We start from the raw sequence: 23,530 nt of genomic DNA on the forward strand, positions 1-23,530 counted from the left end.
GCCTGTTGGGGATGGAATCCCCCCAAGGCATGTTTTGGGGCTTAAAGCCCAAGTTTTTACCAAATCCTTTTGTAAAAAATCCGCGAGTTGTGGGTGCGGAGCACGAAATCATAATAGAGTCACAGGGTTGTCCGCCCTAGTTTTTGTAATATAATTTCGGCTGGATAGACCTACCCATGGTCCACAGACCATGGGATTGTATAAATAGAGCAAGGCTCTAAGTAGAAGAGAGAAAAAAGAAGAGGAATGATAAGTCTAAGTGATCGAGTCGAAATGTAAAGTGTGTCTTTGGGTCATAGAGTAGGAGAAGGCTCTGTAGCTGACTGCGTAGAGGCCTAATAGTCTGCAGCTGAGTGTGCGGACCCCTGCAGCTGAGTGCACGAGGCAAGTCGAGTTTGTAACCATTGGAAGAATCAATAAAGAGAATTTTACCATATTTCTGTGTATCTTTTCTTGTTTTAATGTATGATTGGGTATAATTTGCAACTATACTATTTATTTCCTACAGGAACTCATATGAATGTTTTTTATAAATAAATATAACGTAAGACATCCAAGCACATGAAGGTAATTAACTAGTATAGGAAGATAAGTAAGATCTTGGATAATAGTGCAGAGCACTGCTCTAGCAACTCGGAAGCTCCACAACCCCTGGTTAGGGCTGCACGAAGGCAGTGTATCTGGGCGTAGGAATAGGGAAGTGCGTGAAGTGACCTACGCGTAGGGACGAATAGTTGGACCAGTTGAACCTCTTAGACATCTCAAGGGTGCGGAAACCTGGTTCCAGCACCCTCCCATACTACATCGGGTGAGACCTCAGTCTGCGCTCTGCGGACAATTGTCGAAAGGGCCAGAAATACGGGGATTTGTTTGGCTAACTAACTCCGAACCTGGGTCAGGCCCCAACAAGCCAACAAAACACTTCCAAGCTCATCTCGACATTGTGTGAACTTGGTCAAGTACTTTGATATTGTGTTTCCCTTCTCCATATTGTTTTTTTTGATATTTTCCTTCAATACAAACTTCCTTTGGTCACTACTATTTTTAAATAGGTATGTTAAGGCCTTCCACATTGCATATGGAGTCTCCTTACCATGGATGTTCGAGACAATATGATCTCGAACTCCTTCTAGGATAATCCTTCTCGCCTGTGCAACACATTTTCTCCATTCTCCCAGATCTTGAGCATCAGTTGCTGGAGGCTTAGGAATATATTTTTCTATGAATTCCTTAAGCCTGTTATCTTCCAACACTACCTCCATCATGTTCTTCCAGGAAATATAGTTCGAACTACCCTCAAGGGAATATTTGAGTCTCAATCCGTAAAATGTCATCCTACTGACTCTAAAGTATGATATTGCAAATTCATTTTCACCTGCAAAATAAAAACTCGTATTCTCCTCTTCTAGAGTGATTTATACGATGATACCATGTAAAGATTCCTTATAGATTCAAACTTGTAATTGTAATTTACTAAAACAATAGAATTGAATCTACTCTACTCATCAACAAAAACAATTAAACGATTGCAAAATCACGAAGCATACAAGAAAAAGAATTCAATCAACACATTACACAATGATTTCGTGGGGAAAGCCTCAGCTAAAAACCCCTGTTATTTGTATATTTCATTAGTCAAAAAAATATGAGAAGATTACAATGCTTTTTCTCAAGCCCGAGAAACCTCTATGCTATCTTTCTTTGTCTCACAACTTCCTAGACAAGCCTAGGCCAATATTTAACCAATTTCTCACTTTCCCAAGTCCCTATTTCCTTCCAATGTTTCCTTGGGAACTAGCCCCCTATTAATTAGAGAAATTCCTCAATATGAATTTCTTAATCCGGATAATCCCTCTTGTAGACAAGAGAGATCTCCCTAGATCCTAAATGGAAACTAGAAACAATCATGACAAATAAACTAACTCTTTCCCTAAGTTGAACTTGTTCGAATTATAAGTAGTATAGCTAATGGATAGACCTCTTATTGGTTTCACCAAATGCTTGATGAAGATCCCTTATTGTGACCTGATGTATCTTTTCAATGCTTGATAGGACCTGCAAACATAAACCATAAAAGGATCAAAAGCACATGTGATATAATAATTCAAACAACTTAGCCTAATTATCAAGGAAATTAGGAATTGAATTTTCCTTAATAAATATAATAAACAATTATAAACTATTCATCATTCACAAAAGACAAAATCAATGGGAGAAAGTGCTCATTTTTATTAATCATAAGATAAGAGGAGCCTTACAACCTTCACCTTGATGCCGTGAGGTCCCTCCCAAATGCCTTCAATCTCCTCCTCAAATGACAAGCTCTCCAATCTCAAACCAACAACATAAGTTTGTATTCTCTGAATTCTAACCTCCTTCATCCCTCAACCCTCTAGTCCTTTTATAGATCAAAGAGGGGGAAGTTTCAGATCCCTAAGAAGAGGATGAACCTCCTTTAATGAAGGATTAGGTTACCATGAGAAAAGAGATGGAGATGCATCTTATGAGGGTTATAGTTTGAATAGTCATCACAGGGATGCATTCATTTGTGAAATATTCGACCAACTATGTTTCTAGAATGTAATTTTTATTTTTACTTTCTAGAATCCACCTGCACAGGTTTATAGTTGTAGGTAGAGCACAACTCTGTGTTGTTCTCGAAGTCAATTTCAGCGCATGTGTGGGAAACTCTAGAGAAATCGGCGCAGGTGGAACTTAACAAGGTGTAAGGGTTATTTGACCCAAATTTCTCATGTACTTTAACATGTATTGATTTTCTTGACTTCTAAGGGAGCTAGTTTCAACATGTTCATGGATGGTAAAAATATCCATAAACTGATCATGTGTCATGGCAACAAACTAACGTGTAACAAAATTGTGCAATTCTCATAGGCCTTCTTCTGACTGCATGCACCACCTGTACAATTTATATTATTATACAATTGATAGTACACTATCCCTAAACTCTAAACTCAACTGGATAACTCTCATATTTGACACGCATGAGTTATTTATGAGTGAATCATCAGTTAATTGGTTGATCGTTGCAGGTAGCACCACACTACTAGACCTCCCACTAGTTCCTCCAACAGTTGGAACTAGTTTAAGTGACTTTAACTTAATTAAACTGAATTAATTAATTACAACTCAAAATAAACTCAACCAAGGGTCCTATAAAGTAGGAGACACTATACATGACTTAAGTTATACCCTCAACTTGAATTAACTAAGCCAACTAAGTCAAATTAACTTAGTTAACTAATACAAGTTCTCATGAGATGTGGAATTACAATTTTATTCCAAATTTAATTCAAGGACAAAATTAAATTAGGATTTTCTTGTTGCATTTTCAACATTGACAAAATCCAGGGGATTGTAAATTTGGTATAATTGCTTGTCTAGGTATTTTTTTTTCTTTATTGAAAAGGATATTTTTTCCTAGACAAGGTTTGTATATTTTGAGCTAATCTGTATCCATATCCTATTTGGAAGGAGGCAATTGAAGTTGGTCTGTTTGGAGCTGAAGTGAACTTTTGATACTCATATTCTAAACAATTGAGGCTTGCTAGTTTAATGAAGAGACCTAGTGGGGATACTATTACTTGGGGTGGTCTCTTGAGGGATGGGTTTATGGTTTTGTCTGAAATTTATAATCGTATCTCCTATCAACTTGATTATGGTCCTCAGAGCTATTTAGTACCACATTTTTGCAGTGGGACATCCCTCTGAAGATCATAACTTTTCGTTCATTTGTCTAGCCCAATTGAATCCTAACATGGTACAGTCTAAACAAGCATGGATTTTATCTAATCAGACTCATTCTCACTCTGTAAAGGCACCCTTGAAAGTGTTATTCATTTGTTGTTACGTTTTCCTTTTTCCTTGGCTATGTGGGGTTATGTCTTGGCACATTTATGACTTCCCACCTTTTGTACTTTCTCCTCTCTCATTTCTTCTTTTTCTTGGTTGGATGGAAAGAAAGGAAAAATTAAAGCTCTCCCCTTCTAGATATTCTGGGAACTCTGAAGGTCTAGGAACAATATGGTTTTTTAGAATATTACTTCATATTTTCATAGAGTATGGTCTTGCACCATTGCTTGGATGGATTCATTTTGCAGGGTAACTCCATCCCATGGCCTTTCCAGGTATAGCAATCATTCCCTTCAATTACAGTCTCCTATGGGCTTATTTGATGGGTTTCCCAAATAAAGAACTTGTGGATGCACGACCCACGTTAGGATCAACCCATAGTCTCATTATCAACTCTATTGGAATGGTGGAGTGAGATCAAACACCAAGGATGAACTCTTGGATCTTTGGGGTTTACTTTTGTTTGCAAATAGGATCCACATACATAACATAGCCATTTACGATGATTCAAAGACCGTTGTTGAGGATGTTAATGGTAGATATAATCTTTCTATACCCTCTCTATCCAATTTGCTGGATTAGATTTCAATCTTGAAATAATAATTTTTGGACATCTCATTCTCTCATGTCTACAAACACTAGAATCAAGTTGCAGACTTCTTATTGAAGAAAGGATTGTGTGTTGCCCCTGGAAACATCCATTATATGCAGACAGATGGGCGTGAGATCATTGAGGAAGGGGAGTTATTCGTCGATTGATTCTATACGTTGCATTTGATTTGCATACTTTGACATTTTGACAACACTTTTGTGTTTTTATTTCTGTTGAATTTTTGAAATATGGAGGAATGTTGTTTTCACTTTTGCATATTACCTTTATAGGTTGATGGTATGAAGCATTAATATATGGACAACATATCAGACAATTTCGATTTGATTTGGGGACTCACGTACTGGTTTTAGTTTCATAATAGAATCCCAACACTTTTTTCTTCTGAATGAAATATATATATATATATATATATATATATATATATATATATATAGATATATATATATACATATATACATATATGTATACATATATATATATATATATATACATATATACATATATACATATATACATATATATATATATATATATATATATATATATATATATATATATATATATATATATTGTTGTGTGTGGAGCATGATTGTTCTGAGGTCTTTTGTTTCAGCCGGATGTATACCCCAGGAAGTTTGTACACCCCTCCATGCGGGGAGGTGTAGGGGGGACTTGTCCCCCCCGCGGGGATCCGGGGGGGCCGATCCCCCCGGCTAGGGGGTCCGGGGCCAGCGGTCCCCCGGCAAGGGTTCGGGGGCAGCACCCCCGAAGCCAAAAATAGATGTAAAATTGCCTTGTAAAAGTATAGTAATTTCTAGTCAATCTGGGCTGTTCATTAGGCGAACGATCTTATGGTAGAACTTATGTTTAGTTTAGGGTTTTTTTCCCTAGAAGGCAACCCCTCTCTTTGTATGAGGGTATTGTATTTGAGGCTGAGATATATATGTGTATTCTCTGAGTGAGAAACAGAGAGGTGAGACTGTGAGAGAAATCAGAGGATATTACAGCGGATTTGCTGTAGGTTGTGTCTCTTCATTTTTCTGGATAATAGAAAGGAAGGACTGGCTGTTTGGGGTGGACGTAGCCCAAACTAGGTGAACGACGTATATCTATGTCTCTCTTGTTTTATGCGTTTTCTGTGTTTATATTTCTGCAATATTTTATGTGTTCCATTGCTTCGTAATATATAATTTTCTAACAACTGGTATCAGAGCCGAAGGTCTTTTTGGCTGATAAACATGCAGGAAAGAAGGGTTCCTCGTTCGAGTGGGAGCAATGGCGGAAGATGGTAAGTTTAGGGTCAAGAAATTTAATGGCGAAAACTTCTTGCTATGGAAGATGCAGATGGAAGATTATTTGTATTAGAAAGATCTGTACCTACCATTTAGCAGAAAAACAAAGAAGCTGATGGCTATGACAGATGAAGAATAGAACCTTCTCGATAGAAAGGCACTCGGAACAATACGGTTGTGCCTCGCTGCGTCAGTCGCCTTCAACATTCTGAAGGAAACAACGACAGAGGGTTTGATTCAGGCGTTGTCGAAACTATATGAAAAACCCTCGGCCTCAAACAATGTATTTCTTACGAAACGATTATTTAATATGAAGATGCCGGAAGGTGGATCTGTTGCAGATCATTTAAATGATTTTAATACAGTTACAAGTCAGTTAAGTTTTGTAGGGGTAAAATTTGAAGATGAAGTTAGAGCTCTGTTATTCTTGTGCTCATTCCCAGAAAGTTGGAATGGTTTAGTAATGGCCATTAGTAACTCGTCTCTAGATCTAGTACTTTAAAGTTTGATGATGTTGTCGGTGCTATCCTTAGCGAGGAAATGTGACGGAAAAGCTCTGTTGAGACATCGGGTAATGCTTTGAGTGCAGAGTCTAGGGGAAGAAAAATGGAAAGATGAAAGAGCTCAGGATATCGTAGTAAATCAAGGAAAGGCAGATCTAAGTCCAGATCAGGGATAGTGTGCTGGGAATGTGGAAAGAAAGGACACCTAAAGAAAGACTGTAGATCTTGAAAGGGAAAAGAAGTAGATGCACATCAAGAAAACAATCATGAAGCAAATGTGACAGGTGAGGTGTTACAAGATGCTTTGATTCTTTCTTTCGAAAATATTACTGATTCCTGGGTGGTAGATTTAGGGGCCTCATTCCATGCCACACCTAATAAGAAATACTTTTATGACTATGTTCAAGGAGATTTTGGACAAGTTCGTTTGGGTGATGACAAACCCTATAAAATTGTTGGAATGGGTAAGGTTCTTGTAAAACAGCAGAATGGAAACCAATGGCTAGTAAAGGAGGTAAGGCATGTTCCAGATCTAAAGAAAAATCTGATTTCAATAGGGCAGTTAGGAGGTGAAGGTTGTGTGTCAACTTTCACAGATAAAGCTTGGAAGGTCACCAAAGGAGCCCTGGTAATAGCAAAAGGCGAAAAGGTTGGTACATTTTATTTATGCAATGGTATTTATAACTCTGTTAATGCTTTAACTTCCAAAGGAGTAGATGTAGCATTATGGCATCATAGGCTTGGACACATGAATGAAAAGGGGATGAAGATTCTTCACTCAAAGAATTTGTTGCTGGGTTTGAAGAATGTTGATTTGGACTTTTGTGAGAATTGCATTTATGGAAAACAGAAGAGAGTCAGATTTCTCAGAGTTGGGAAAGAAAAGAAGAGCGAAAAATTAGAGGTTGTGCATACAGATGTATGGGGACCTGCTCAGGTATCATCTCTCAGTGGCTCTCATTATTATGTTACCTTTATTGATGATGCAACTAGAAAAAATTGGATTTATTGTATAAAGAATAAATCTGATGTATTTGATACTTTCAAGAAATGGAAAGATTTGGTTGAGATTGAGACAGGAAAGAAATTGAAGTGTCATATATCAGACAATGGAGGTGAATATTGCAACAAAGAGTTTGATAGGTATTGTTCAGAGCATGGAATTTGTAGAGAGAAGACAGTTCCAAGAACACCACAAGAAAATGGTGTGTCAGAAATGATGAACAGAACAATCATGGAGCGTGCAAGGTGCATGAGATTGCATGCAGGATTGCCTTTACAGTTTTGGGCAGATGCTGTAGATACTGCTGTTTATCTAATAAATAGAGGGCCTTCAAGTTCCTTGGATGGTGGTGTTCCAAAGGAAGCATGGATAGGTAAAAAGGTAAACTACTCCTTTTTAAAGCCTTTTGGTTGTGAGGCCTTTGTCCATATTGATAAAGAAAATAGAACAAAGCTTGAGCCAAAGTCAAAGAAATGTACCTTTATTAGCTATGGTGTTAATGATTTTGGTTATCGCTTATATGATTACGAAAATCACAAAATCATTAGGAGTAGAGATGTAATATTCAATGAAAAGGTCTTGTATAAGAATCAGTTGCAAGAAAAGAAGCAAGAAAAAGAAAACAAGGAATATGCAGTTCTTGACGAAATCACTGAAAAAGTAAAGGTGCCTGAAAATAATAATAATCAACAACCACAACAACAACAACCACCACAACAGCAACAGGCACCCCAAACACTTGAAAGTGTTGTTAGAAGATCTACCAGGATAAGTAGACCCCCTGAACGATACTCTCCTTGTTGACTGATTCTGGTGAACCTGAATGTTATGAAGAAGCAATGCAGGTTGAAAGCAGGAAGAAGTGGGAGGTAGCCATGGAAGAAGAGATGGAATCCTTAATGCATAACCAGACTTGGGACTTAGTCAGGTTTCCTGTAGGAAAAACTACATTGAAGAATAAATGGGTTTGCAGGCTGAAGGAAGAAGATGGAGGAAAACAGAGGTACAAAGCTAGACTTGTGGTGAAGGGGTTTGCACAGAAGAAAGGTATTGATTTTGATGAAATATTTTCTCCTGTTGTTAAAATGACTTCAATCAGAACTATTTTAAGTCTAGTAGCAGCTGAAGATTTGCATCTTGAGTAGTTATATGTAAATACAACCTTTCTCCATGGGGATTTGGAGGAAGAGATATATGTAGTAGCCACAAGGATATGAGGTGAAAGGGAAGGAGAAACTAGTGTGCAGGTTGAAGAAGAGCTTGTATGGCTTAAAACAGGCTCCAAGGCAGTGGTATCTAAAATTTGACAAGTTTATGTCTGAACAAGGTTATACTAGATGTCACTCTGATCATTGTGTTTATCTGAAGAAGCAAAATGATGGCAGCTATATTATATTTTTATTATATGTAGATGACATGCTTGTTGCAGGGTCTAACATGCAAGAAATAAATGTGCTCAAAAGAAAATTGGCAAATTCATTTGCAATGAAGGATTTGGGAGCTGCAAAACAAATCCTTGGTATGAGAATCACTATAGACAGGAAAAATCGCAAATTAACATTGTCTCAAAATGAGTACATACAAAAGGTGTTGAAAAGATTTAATATGCACAATACAAAACCAGTTAGTACACCTTTTGCTAGCCATTTCAAACTTAGTAAGGAAATGTGCCCAAAGACCCAAGAAGACATGGATTATATGTCTAAAGTTCCATACGCATCAGCAGTTGGAAGCTTAATGTATGCAATGGTCTGCACAAGGCCTGATATTGCACATGCAGTGGGAGTTGTAAGCAGGTACATGAACAATCCAGGAAAGGAACATTGGATGGCAGTGAAATTGATTCTCAGATATTTGAAAGGTACCACAAATCAAACATTATGCTTTGGTGGTACAAACATTTCTCTACAGGGATATGTTGATGCAGATATGGCAGGTGACAGAGATAACAGGAGGAGCACTACAGGATATGTATTTACCATTGGTGGAATAGCTGTTAGTTGGGTTTCAAAAATCCAAAGAGTTGTTGCGCTTTCAACAACAGAAGCAGCGTATGTTGCTGCTATAGAGGCTAGTAAAGAAATGATTTGGTTACAAAGGTTTATGGGTGAATTGGGTAAGTAGCATGATATGGGCACGTTATACAGTGATAGCCAAAGTGCCATTCATCTTGCAAAGAACTCAACATTTCATTCTAGGACTAAACACATGCAACTCAAGTTCCATTTCATACGATCAGTGTTGGAAGATGGAGAGTTGAAGCTAGAAAAGATACACACTAGCCAGAATCCTGCAGACATGCTAACAAAAGTTGTAACCAGGGAGAAAATGAGAACATGCTCAGTTTCAATTGGTCTTCAAGGATGACAATGAAGATGAGAAATAGCCAGGTCCAAAGAGGAGTCATTGTCCAGAAAATGAAGTAGCGGTGGAGTTGCTACAATCATTCTCCAAGTGGGAGATTGTTGTGTGTGGAGCATGATTGTTCTGAGGTCTTTTGCTTCAGTTGGATGTATACCCATGGAAGTTTGTACACCCCTCCACGTGGGGGGGTGCGGGGGGGACTTGTCCCCCCCGCGGGGATCCGGGGGGGCCGATCCCCCCTGGCTGGGGGGTCCGAGGGCCAGCGGTCCCAGCCAAAAATAGATGTAAAATTGCCTTGTAAAAGTATAGTAATTTCTAGTCAATCTGGACCGTTCATTAGGCGGATGATCTGACGATAGAACTTATGTTTAGTTTAGCGTCTTTTTCCCTAGAAGGCAACCCCTCTGTATGAGGGTATTGTATTTGAGACTGAGATATATATGTGTATTCTCTGAGCGAGAAACAAAGAGGTGAGACTGTGAGAGAAATCAGAGGATATTACAACGGATTTGCTGTAGGTTGTGTCTCTTCATTTTGCTGGATAATAGAAAGGAAGGACTGGCTGTTCGGGGTGGACGTAGCCCAAACTGGGTGAACCACGTATATATGTGTCTCTCTTGTTCTATGCGTTTTCTTTCTTTATATTTCTGCAATATTTTATGTGTTCCATTGCTCCGTAATATATAATTTTCTAACATATATATACATATAGATATATATATATATATATATATATATATAGATATAGATATATATATAGATATATATTAAATTTAACATGGTGTAAGCAACTTAATAAAATAATACTAATATTTTTCAAGATTAAAAATAAATATATTGATAAATTAAAAATGTGTGTTTGACAAATAACAAATTAAATTAAGAAATTAAATTTAATTTTTTAACAGGGTTGGTGATGATCTTACTCACAATGGTTTGTATAAGTTAACTGTTTTAGATTATTACATGTAAGATACGTTAAAAGAATTATTTATTTTTTTTAGTTTATCTATTTTACAAATTTATTTATTTTAAAAACTTTTTGGTTAAGTATAGTGTGTTTTTGAACCCCTTTTCTTGTTGATAAAGAACGATGAAGGTAAATGCAATAATCTTATATCTAGTGGTACGTTTTCTTGTACATGTAGTGATGATGATTTACTTGAGTTTGATGGTTTAGAATATGATGATCAATCAATTCAGTTTGATGTTTTGGAGAGAGGTGGAAATAACCTTTTTGCAGAGAAATCAGATTCAAAAGGTGAAGAGCCTTGCAATATTGCAACTCTAGAAGTGGAAATAAGAAGGCTCAAGGCTAAAAACAAAATCCAACAAAAGTTATTGCTAATACTTGATGAGAAGGAGTGCATTTACAGAGAATTAATCATCAAATTAAAAACCCAATTGGACAAAGCAAGGAAAATTGATGAAGGAATGAGAATGAAATATGAAGAAAAAGAAGATCAATGTGAAAGATTGAAAGCATAAGTGGTTGCATTGAGAAGTGATTTAACAGAGAAATCCACTCAACCTAATATTAGCCTGAAGTTTCCATATCCTAGCCTACACAAGGGAAAAATGACTTCCAAAATAAAATTTAAACAACCAGTATCAAAAGATGATGCTAGCAGTAGTAGAACACATCAACAAAACCAACAGTTGAAGCAGGCAAAATTTATGCCAGATAGATCATCCACTTCCTCAAGATCGCTAAGATGCTTTAGTTGTCATAGGCATGGGCATATTTCTACAAACTATAGAAACATGTATCAAAAGAAGCAGTTAGACAAAAGTACATACCAAGCAAGCTCATCCATGGTCAGGTATAATAGTTCATTTTATGGCTATTGTTTTTCATGTTATAATTTTGGGCATAGGGCTTTTGATTGCAGGAACTATGTGAAGAAGAAGAGTTTTTATGCTTTTCCTTTGTTTCTTTGATATATAAGCTGTTACTTTTGTGACAACATTAGCCATGAGGCCAAATACTACAAGATGCCCACATGTTACAAGGGATTCATTCAAAAGGCAAAGATTGCTCAAAACACATGAGACAAGAGGTCAAATAATTGAGTGCATGTCAACGATCAATATAATAGAGACTGGAAGAAAAAGGAGAAGTAAATGACTTCCACCAAAAACTGAGGCCTACATGGTCTCAAGGGGATTATATGGCCGCATTCTATTTTTGCAAGAAGATTTATTAAAATGCATCCATAGCAGGAGAATAGTACATTAATAAATCTACATGTGGGAGGTACTTGAACTCAGGGGAGTTTTATGAGGTTTGAAATCTTATTTGTTTATTATTTCTACTTGGATAAACTATATATGATTGAATGTAGTACTTGAAGCAAGGGATTGTTGAAATCATAATGATGACATGGAAGCTTAAGATGTGTATTCAAGGGTTAGATATTATGCAAGTTGGTGTTACCTTTGCATGTTTTCACTAATGCAGTTATTGTCATTGATGAGAAGTTGCGCAGTGGATATTTCCTTCGTGACAGTTGACAAAGAGATTGTGCACTATATTATTTTCCCAAACTAATAGTGGCATGACCTATCTACTAATTTTCTATTTTATATGGTCTATATGGATTTGTCTTTTTTTATTAAAATTCTACATGACTATTTCCTTATGCTTTCGTTGGCTCATTAATAGTTGTTAATGATTTTGCAAGAAATTATGTTGTTGTTATCTAGTGTTTAGATCAAATTTCTATTGGTCCTTCCATGATTCTTGGAAAGGATGATTGTTGTTGATCAACATATGGTTGCATGGACCCAGGGTTTCAGTTTTGTTGAAGAAGTTGTTGATGTAGTGAACCATTTGCCATTGATTTATTCGTTGTTTGAGGGATCCATATATCATGTTGCTACTAAAGATTGATCTCTTATTTCATTATGGAGACATGTACTTGTTGATGCTACATATAGTTACAACCATGGTGGTTGTTATGTTGTTTCTCATTGATGCAATGTCACCACTCTATCTCCATACTAGTTCACATGTTTTTGTTAGCTACTATTGATCATGAGTTACATTTGCTACTATTATTAACATTGTCGTTGCTAGAATGAGGTTATATTCTTTCTTATTGACTTATCTAACAATGAGTTGTCTTATTTGCTGCTAAAATTTTCCTTCATAGCCAAGGTGTTGAGGGTCATTTGAGTGATTCTTACCTTTCTATTGTTGCTTTATCTTGGATTGGTTGAGCATGAGGCTTGTGAAGATGTTGCTTTGATATATGCTAGTTGTTGTTTCCAAAAGGTTTAACAAATGGAAAAGAACTTCCATGACATATTATTCATTTGTTGCTACTATTTTGGGCTCTCGTTGAAATGTTGAAGAGTTTCAGGTTTATTGGTGTCATTTTTGCATTCATGACAGGCATATGTTTTTATTTCTCTCCATTAGAAGTTTTGGGGAAAGGTTGAAATGAAGATACGTATATGTGAAATTAGTATTATTGATACAACCTTATATCTCACAGTATACAATGGTGGTCTTGGTGCCTAGAAGGCATTGATGGGAGTGGGGTTTGTTCATAATGTCTCATAATAGCTATGTACTCTCAATGCTATAGTCATGCATTTTTCCTATAAATCCATGTAACCATTCTTATTCATATGGAATTTTATTTAGGTTAGGCATATATTGGAACAAGAGTCAATAGAGAGAGTCATGGGTCATGTCAAGAGTGTATTGATGTGCATGCGATGAGAGATAAGAATTGTTATATCCAGTTTGGGCTACTTGGTGTCATGTATTTCAATCTTGTATGATCTCTTGGAGTCCTTGAGTAGCCATGTACTATCACATCCTTCTTATGAGTGATGGTTGTGTCATGTGTGTGTCGTTCATACATGATAAACGAGTCATAGTTCAGTTAGTTATAGGAGTTATAAAGAATTGTATTATCATTCATATAGGCATGCATTATTCCCTATATCTTATTGTTTATCATTGGACCAAAGTTGGTCAAAGCATTGATATACGAGGAGAAACATTTTTTGAATATGAAAAAGAGGAACTAGTAGCAACAGAGGAAGCATGTTTGACAGTCCAAGATATTTTTTTGTAGCCGCTTTATATGTTAAGGGGGAGCTTGTTCATCCTAGCAGTAGTTCATTGGGTTGTATCAGCTTTGTATTGACATGATGTTGAGATTGATAGGGGGAGTGCTTCTTTCATTCCTCACATGTTGGCATTGTTGATTTGTCCCTCTGCCATTCAGGTCAAAGGGGAATAAAATGAGGAGTTCAGATCTTCAAGAAGGTGTTTGGATGGTTCAGATGGGGTTTTCCATCAATGCCAAAGGAGGAGATTGTTAGAATTGACGTTGTGATGAGGTGATGTTGGCATTGATGTAAACCTAGTAGTGTGTGAAGATTGATGAGTGTTGCAGTGATTAATGGTTGGCATTGATGTCAACCTGGGCTTGTGTTGTAGATGGTATGCATATGCTTGATTTCTTGATGGTATTGGCTTGTGCATGTTTGATATGGAATATACTTGTGTTGCAAGTGATTTAATGTTGCTTTGATGGCTTTGATGGTTGGTTGGCCAACTAGGTCTCCATATATATGATGCTTGAGGTATTTATTGAGATGTCCTTGATGCTCCTGATGAGGTATAAAAGAGTTGTCATGATGTTACAGAGTAAAGGGCAAGGTTGTCTCAGTGTATCAAGTATCCTCCTAAAGCAGGACTGCAAAACTTTTTGGAAATCATAGTTTTGAGAATTATGCATTGGTTTTGTGAAGGAAACTAGGGTACATAAGCCGGTCTTATGAAGGAAACCCATGTATACATCCTGAAATCTTTTTTCTCCAGATTCCTCACACATTTCATGTATTCTATTCGTTTTACTGGTTGTCTTTGTTTGGGATTTTCTATGTAAAGGTTAGAAAAGTTCAAGGAACCTCTAGAATTTGATCAAAGTTTAAAATATCAAAAGGCTAGTGGAGTAAGTGGCTTAATTTGGTCAAGAAGCCTATATAACTCAAATCTGAAGCATGTGAAAGGGTTTTGGGGCAAGCTCCATCATCTAGATAATTTATTGGTTTAATCATGTCCATAAATTACAAATATGAGAAGAAAGGTTTCTCATTTAGTTTGTTCTCAAGCAACGTGAGTGAGTGAGTGGAGAGAAAGTGCACAAGTTAGTGGTTGTAGAATACCATTCAAAAATTGCAGAAAGATAGAGTATGCAGAGCAGATATGTAGTGGACCATTTTTGTATGCAGGGTTCAATGGCTAACAACTTGTGATTGTAAGATTAATGGTGTATTGCATGGAAGATCTATATGTGGACGATATTTGTGATCATTGAAGGAAATTTTGTGTGTGCATGGCTACAGTATTACATGGTTTGAATTTTGTATTCAAAATTGATGTGTTGTTAATGGAATTGCATTGAGAGTATGCTTGCAGGAGATTGGAGGTTAATATTGCTACATAATTTTTGCATGTGCTAATAGTTACATCATGATGAGAGTTGCATGAGAGAAAGGACTTGTATGTTGAGATGACTAACTATTGTTGGTTGTATGAGAGTTCTTTGAGCATGTCATCAATGATGTATATCCTTGTGTAGCTGAGTGAGTGAGCCATAGATTATGTATGTTGTTAGTAGAATTCTTGAGATTTTATATGATGTTGATGTATTGGGGCTTTCTTATTGAGTTGGTGTTGATGTATTAAGATTTTATTAGAGAGAGATTTTTTTTGTTGTTTTGTGCAAGGGTTCAGCGTGAAACATTCTTAAATGTGGCCTTATATCATCAACATATCAAGATATCTTGGTGAAGAAGGAATGGGTGTTCCTTGCCAATGGTGGTCGGTAGCTTTAGTAGAGGAAGTAACATTCTCATAGTCCAATGGGTGTTGGGTGAGGCTTGTTGGGGGTAGAGGCTTCCAGTGGATGGGTGTTCAAAAAGTTGATTTTGTGAAAAAATTCCTTGATGGACATAGTCAGTTATGATGATGTAAAATGATTTGTTTGATTAATAAAATTTGAAGCAAAGAAACAACAACAAAAAAGGGTGGTTTTTGACTCGGAGGGGGTTTTCCACTAGATATCCTTGTGTCCATTGTGCATGAATGTGTGATTGTCTTGATTTTCTTTTGTTGAAGATAAATGTTTATTTACTGATGAATTAATGTGTTCTTGCATAAAGAATTGATATATGATTTCATTAATTAAATTTGTGAAAAAATATTGAAGAAGACATCACTACTGATTCCCCCCCCATCTCAGTAGTGATCTAATATCCAACACCAACCTATGCAAAATTAATCCCCTGTCCTGGTCAAAATCACCATGTAATCCCAAATGTTATAGTGGAGAAGGTGCTTCCTTCAAGCTTTGTGTGCATATATAAGACCAAGCCTTGTGCCCCTTAGCTACCAATTTTCTTTGGCCGAACTAAATGTTAGTTGGGGATTGGGGTCATCCTACCAATTTTCACACCAAAATGACCAAGAACTTGATCAGACAATTGGGCCCCACTTCTAGTTAAGGGTTGGGCATTCATCCCCTTTTTTTATTTATTTTTATTCAAATACGATTCAAAATGACCCCCAACCTTGTTTGAAGTTCAGACCTCAACCTCGGGCAGGCCCCATATAGTCTGACCCATATTGTGGATCAAATGATGGATAATAATAGTGGAGTACCCAAGAATGAACATATTTTTAATATTCTCTAGTTTTCAAAGATAAGCCTTGTAGAAGGCCATACTAGGCATTTGCTTGATTATTAGTTGTTTTGTCCAAATCCCCCCAAAAAATGGATTTCTAGTTGACCAACAGGGTGAAAAATCAACCCCTTTGGTTATTTGAATTACTAATTAATGAAATGAAATTAATTGATTGATTAGTTAGATATTTCATAATAATTTATTAATTTATAATTTTCTTAATAATAATTAGTAAATTATTAATATCTAAGAATTATTATTATTAACCATAATACTTATTAGAAATTACAAATATTACTAATTGGTTAATAAAGGAATAATAAACCCACGGAGGGCAACTCAATTGGCAATGATTGTGTTATGAAGTATTATGTAAATGATGAAATTCAAGGTTGAAATCCCCTGAAGTATTAAGACATGAATACTTGAAATATTTTCTTCTACAAATTTATATAAATTTGTGTTACATAGTTTATTATGATAATTTTATCAGAAAAGTAGTGAATATTATATAAATTTGTGTTACATAGTTTATCATAATAAATTTATCACAAAAATAGTGAATATATCCATTCAAAGTAGTGAATTAAGTGATTTTCAAGTTCCTTTTTGTTATAACCCTATTTTCCACTCCATTATAGTGAGAGAAACCGAATATCAACTTACCTCTATTTTTTTGGCTAAAATGCATCCCTTTTCATCTTTTCTTTTACTTATGTGAGATTTATCCCATGATAAAAGGGTGAAATTACATAATTGAGCAATTTCTCATAATTAATTTGCCAAAATATTATAATTATGAGATAATAATAATTTCATAATTGATATAATTGAGAAAAAGCTCATAATTGTGAAAAAGGTTTCTAGAGTTTTCCATTCCCAAGGAGATCAACTTGAGCCACTCGTGTATGAGTTGGTTAGGGGTCCATTATTGTATAATTTTCCTAACTTCTAAAGCCCCTAGGTGTTTGAATACATTCTCTTGAAGTATAGAATGAACCTATATAATCTCACCAAGAGGAAAGGGGAAACAAGAGGGGAGAGTATCCAAAGTATAGCATGAGAGATCTGTAGTATTGGGAGAGGAGACCATACTACAAGCTGGAGGAGAGGATCTTATTTTATGAAGATATATTGATGTAATTTCACTTATATGGTTAATAAAAATCTATGTTCCTTCCCCTTATATCAGTTTTGCAGTAATTTGTGTGTGTGATTTCTAGATGTTTTGAGTTGACGATCTTCAATGGAAGATCACTTTTCATCTCTATTTGGTTGTGTTTGTGTGTATGCTTTGGATTGTGAGTGGTTGAAATATATCACTTGATTGGAGTGCAAATATTTTGTATCAAACCCAAAACCCTTCACTAGCCTGCGAGGAGGCAAGGTACTTGCTCATACATTGTAGCATTAGAAATTGCATCTAAGTTGCATGCATGGCCATTTGGATTGGGGATCCATTCTCTTTTGTTGTTTGGTGATCTTAATTGAGTATGAGATCGTGAAGCAATAACTCCTTTCATAATTAAATGCAACAGAATTGGTGCTTTCAATGACAGGGTTTTTATTTTTCCCTCTTTGTTTTTGATCTCCTCCTCTTCTTTATGTTTTTTGGTTTTCTCTTGTTCCCATTGAGTTCTTTGTAGCTTTTTGGATTCATTTTTATCTCCATTGATTTTACTTGCTTCAGATCTAAGCTGATCTTAGATATGGAGTTTATTTTTGTTTTTCTATAGGAGAAGAACAAATCATGTGTTTAAAATAAAATTCTAGAATTTTATGTACATAATTTCATTGAATTGACCACATATCGGAATTCCTCTTACAATTTCATCTAAAAACAAAAACAAAATCATTGAAAACAGACTCTGTATGATGATTTTATGGTCGATTGAAGTTAGCTAGTCGAATTTTTTCCCTAGATGCTCCTAGAGGGAGTCATCCTTGCGTCCGGGAGACCCCAGATGCACTCTTATAGTTATTGTGTGGGCATCCTTGGATGTAGTGATCTAGGTGTTGTGCGAGCATCCAGACTTTTAGTCCTTTAAAAGCCACTGTTCATTTCTGAACTTTTTACCTATGTTCTTGCTCAGTCTAGGCCTCCTGATCATCTGTTAGATCTAGTCTAGATCTGTTGTTGTTTGCTTAATTTCCTTATATTGGTCACTTTTCATTTTTTGTCTTTGATTGGGCATAGACCCTCTCATCTTTCGTTGATCTATTGGAGATCTGTGTGCTTCATAGTTTGTTTTTTCTAATCAGTTGTTGTGTGTGTCTAATCTGATCTATTTTGATCAGTTTATCCAAGGTCTTCCATTGATTTTAATATTCAAATTGTTCATGAATTTTTGTTGGATGCTTTGGGTTGAGGTTTTATTTTTGCCTCTAGATATCATTTTCAGATTTGATTGGTTGTTTTTAGTGACTTTTTAGACCTAATCTACACCTTCTTTTCAGACTTCTTTCACTCTCACTCACTATTGTTGTCTCTTATTGAGTGATTTCTTTCCTCTTTGGGTCATTTTTGTCACATTTGGTGGTGATGTGACTCATTGTGTAGTTGTCATCTAGAGAATTTCTTTTGAGTGTGTTTGATTGTGTTGTATCACCCTCCTTTGATCTGGTTTAAGCCTTTCTACCTCTAAGGTCTGGTTGTGACCTTTGTAGAACATTGGCCTTTGTTGATACATTGTCGTACAACTCTAGCTTGTTGATATTGCCTTCCTTCTTTCACTTTTGGCTTTCGATTTGATCTCTTTGAGTGTGTTTCTTTGATTGGGATTTGTTTTCCTAGTTATGATGCTTTTGGAGTGATTTGTGTTCTTGCTTGGGAATTTTTGCTTTGGATTATTTTCTGTTGCTTCGGTTTTCCTGCTTGGTTTGTTTTGGTTCATTAATTCATAAAATATTGGGATAATTCAAATTTAAAAAGATTTAGTGAAAAGGTGCATCATAATAGGCATTTGTGTGTTAGAAGAATCTTACCCTCCTGTAGTTAGCATTCATCGAAATGAAAATAAAAAATTGCATATAGATGCATTAGGGTGACTAAATAAGTGTCATTCACACCATCTCAGTTTCACATTGTATCCCACTTATGTAAACAACAACCACTAAAATCAATGCGATAACAAAATTAACTAGATTCGCATCTTCATGGTTTTTGAAGTTATCATGGTTTCTTCTAGTAATATGTGGGGGAATTACAATTTGTTCCTTGTTAGCCCAGGGGAAACACTTCTTATAGTATGTCACGAACCTAGTACAATTCATTCTTTGGAGGGGTGCCACCTACCAGTACTTTTACTGGAGGGGCTAGTTTACCTGAGGGAAACCCCGCTGCCAGTATTGTTTCTCATATGGGTTTTTCTCCCTATTTTAATCCTACTACGCAGTGTGGTCCTTCTTCTATCCCTGGGTACAACCCCATCAAAAACCATGCTTTTGGAGGTCCTTTTCTCTTTCGCGGTACTTATCCCAAGGGGAAACATTCATTTACCAGTCATTCTGGCCTGCAACAGTCTTATGTCGGGGTGAACACTTTTCCTCACTAGCAGGTACATCATTCTACTAATTATATGGGGGAACCACACAGTTGGTTAGGGTTTTCTCCTGCCTTTGATCCATTTAGTCAACTCCATAATCCATTCCTATCCTCTCTTGATCTATCAGACTTGGCGAAATTGACTAATGACCCTATATGTCATGATCCCTAGTGGCCTCCTACACCCACCAAATTTCCATTTGATATTCCCAAGTTCAAAGGAAAGCGTGGGGAAAATTCATCCACTCACATTACGACCTATCACTTATGGTACTCATCTAATTATTTGGTGGATGATTCCATTAAACTTTTCTTATTCCAATGTACATTGACTAGGGATGCTGCAAAGTGGTACATCAAGTTAGATAATGCATCCTACGGTGACTTTGCCTCCCTAGCTCAAACATTTTTTACACACTTCTAGTTACCTAATTGGTATGACATCAACTCTAACCTCTTGTTTAATTTCAAGAAATATGATGCCACGTTAATTTATGATCATATTGGTGTCATCATAAGAGGTTAGTGAGAACCAAGTTACCTGATGAGATATTACGTAAGTGGTTCAACTGATCTCTTCAACCTAAGATTGCCAAGGATGTGTCTATGTTTCAATTTGTTACCAACGAACAAGCCATTTTTTCATCCCAACATTTGGATCTCATCTATTCACAGTCAGGTATGCTCTAAGAAGTGTTTCCTAATGTTCCTAGGCATTCTATTGACCCTCCCAAACTTGTTCTTGACCAACATGTCGATGGCGTGATCGGGTTTGTTTTCAATTCTATGAGCCAACTTACTGCCCAACCTGGGAAATTGATTGTTACATATCAAGCCCCAATAAGTGCGTCTGGCTCTGCTAAAGCACCTCCTCTTTATCATTCCACCAATTTTCTAATGGTGAAGTCCACTCAACCAAAGAACAACCAAGAATTTGGTGGTAAAAATAATAATAAGATAAAGAAACAAAAAAATCATAATGCTCAGGAGTACCAATCCAACCCTTAAAGTCACGGAGGGGGCACTAGCGAACATCGTCGTAAAGTCAAGTTCCCCTGTAAAATTTGTCAAGGTGACCACCTTACTCACGAATTCCCTTGAATGGATGAAGTCCATAGGCTTCTTTTACCACCATCTACTCACCAGCCTACCATTTTGACTCATCTGTTCCCTCCACAACCCTAGCAAAAAATGGTTTCTCAACCTCCTCGACCTTCGCAAGGGAGAAATGAGGGGTTATATTCTTCCCATCCTCCTCATAGTTCATCCGTATTCATGTGCAAGGAACATGTCAATGTGACTACACAAGCCAAATTTTATGATGTTCTTGAGTCGATTTCTCCCTTTAAGGACTCATGTCTTCACTACCTTCCACTGGACCTCTCACTTTGGATAAGCATGTGGAGCCTATTTATCTCCCTCCCAAGGGTGTTCTTTGGAAGATGACATGCAATCCTTCTGCTAGGGTTGCTGAACATCACTATATTGTTGAAGATCTTGCGCAGGCTCCTTGTGCCATGTCTGTCTTGGAGGTTTTACAAAGTTGTCCTTAGCAACACAAGGCCTTGTTGTTTTCCATTAGTGGAGTCGATCTCTTTGACTCTAGTCTCATTTCCTTTAACGTTGACAAATTTTCTCCTTGCCTTTCCCATCAAAATTCTTTTCAAATCATTGCGCAGATTTTCCACAATAATATTCATCGACACACTTTGGTGGATGAAGTCTCTTCCACGTGTGTCATGTCAGCATCATGCCGGAAGGCTATTGGATTTTCGATGCTCACCACGTTCAACATGACTCTCCAAGCCTTCGACGGTCATAAATTTTTACCAAAATAGGTTCTTCCAAATTTGTCCATTCAGTTACAAGAAAAAATTGTTTATGTAGTTGTTGAAGTTGTTGATGCTCCTTTGGACTATAACCTACCCCTTGGTTGTAGTTGATTCTATGCCATGATAGAAGTTGTCTCGTCTACGTTCCATGTACTTTTCTTTCCCCATGAAGGCAAGATTATAACCATTGACCAATTGGACTATTCTGTGCCATCCACCCAAATTTACACTACGGGGAACTCAATCCCACTTTTTAGAAATAACCCTGGTCAATATGAGAGTGTTGGCATAGACTTGTTTAAAATTTCATCTCTTATTGGGGTATTTCCATAATTACCACCACACGAAATTTCTTCCTCCTCTTATAAAGCTCTTATTCATATGATCTCTTCTAGCACTTGTGGACCCCATAGACCTCTTGATCCTTTGATGATGTCATCTAATTCTGTGGAAGTTTATCAAGCTAGTGAACATCCTTCGCCACCTGTAATTGATGATATTTCCTCTCTAGCGGTCCCGTTAGTGCCTCGTGACGTTGGTCAAAAACTCCATTATGATATGGAATATGACTAAGATCCTTTTCCCACATGGACCACCCCTCCGCTTGTTCCACATGACTCCCTTGATGACGAGACTCCTCGGTTAGTCATCTTGGAGTTTATGGATTCTCATATTGATCATCTTAGGGAGGTTACACCTCTTCATTCCCCTAGTCTCCCCAATGTGGAACAAGGAGAGCCTAGCACTTTAAATCTTGAATTGATTCAGGGGGCACCTTCCTAGTGTTACTTCGAATTGCCACCCATTGACTGAGTCAAGTCTTGGGATTCTAATGCTGAACTTGCCAATGAACCGTTAAACTCTTTACCACCTGTATAAGCATGTGGAACCTGTTTATCTCCCTCGCAAGGATGTTCTTTGGAAGGCGACATGCAATCCTTCTTTCGGGGCTTCTCAACATCACCATATTGTTGAAGATCTTGCACAGGCTCCTTGTGCCATGTTTGCCTTGGAGGTCTTTCAAAGTTTTCCTCATCAACGCAAGGCCTTATTGTCTACCATTGGTGGAGTTGATATTTCTGAATCTAGTCTCATTTCCTTTAACGCTGAAAAAGTTGCACCTTGCCTTTCCCATCAAATTTCTTTTCAAATCATTGTGCGGATTTTCCACAATAATATTCATTGCACTTTGGTGGATGAAGTCTCTTCCACGTGTGTCATGTCAGTATCACGCTAGAAGGCTATTGGCTCTTCGATGCAAACCATGTCCAACACGACTCTCCAAGCCTTTGACGATCATAAATTTGTACCAAAAGGGGCTCTTCCAAATTTTGCCATTCAATTAGGAGAAAAAAGTGTTTACGTCATTGTTGAAGTTGCTGACGCTCCTTTGGACTATAACCTACCCTTTGGTTGTAGTTGATTATATGCCATGACAGAAGTTGTCTCGTCTGTGTTCCATGTACTTTTCTTTCCTCATGAATGAAATATTATAACCATTGACCAATTGGACTATTGTGTGCCATCGACCCAATTTTCCACTACAGGGAACTCAGTCCCACTTGTTAGAAACAACCCTGGTCAATATGAGAGTGTTGGCATAGACTTGTTTAAAATCTCATCTCTTATTGGGGTATTTCCCTAATTACCACCGCCTAACATTTATTCCTCCTCTTCTAAAGCTCCTATGCATATGATGTCTTCTAGCACTTGTGGACCCCATATACCTCTTGATCCTTGGGTGATGTCATGTAATTATATGAAAGTTTATCAAGCTAGTGAACTTCCTCTGCCACCT

Source organism: Pinus tabuliformis, chromosome 4_1, assembly GCF_031772625.1.
Source record: "Pinus tabuliformis cultivar Carrire ecotype Pingquan chromosome 4_1, CPIR1, whole genome shotgun sequence".
NCBI lineage: Eukaryota > Viridiplantae > Streptophyta > Pinopsida > Pinales > Pinaceae > Pinus > Pinus tabuliformis.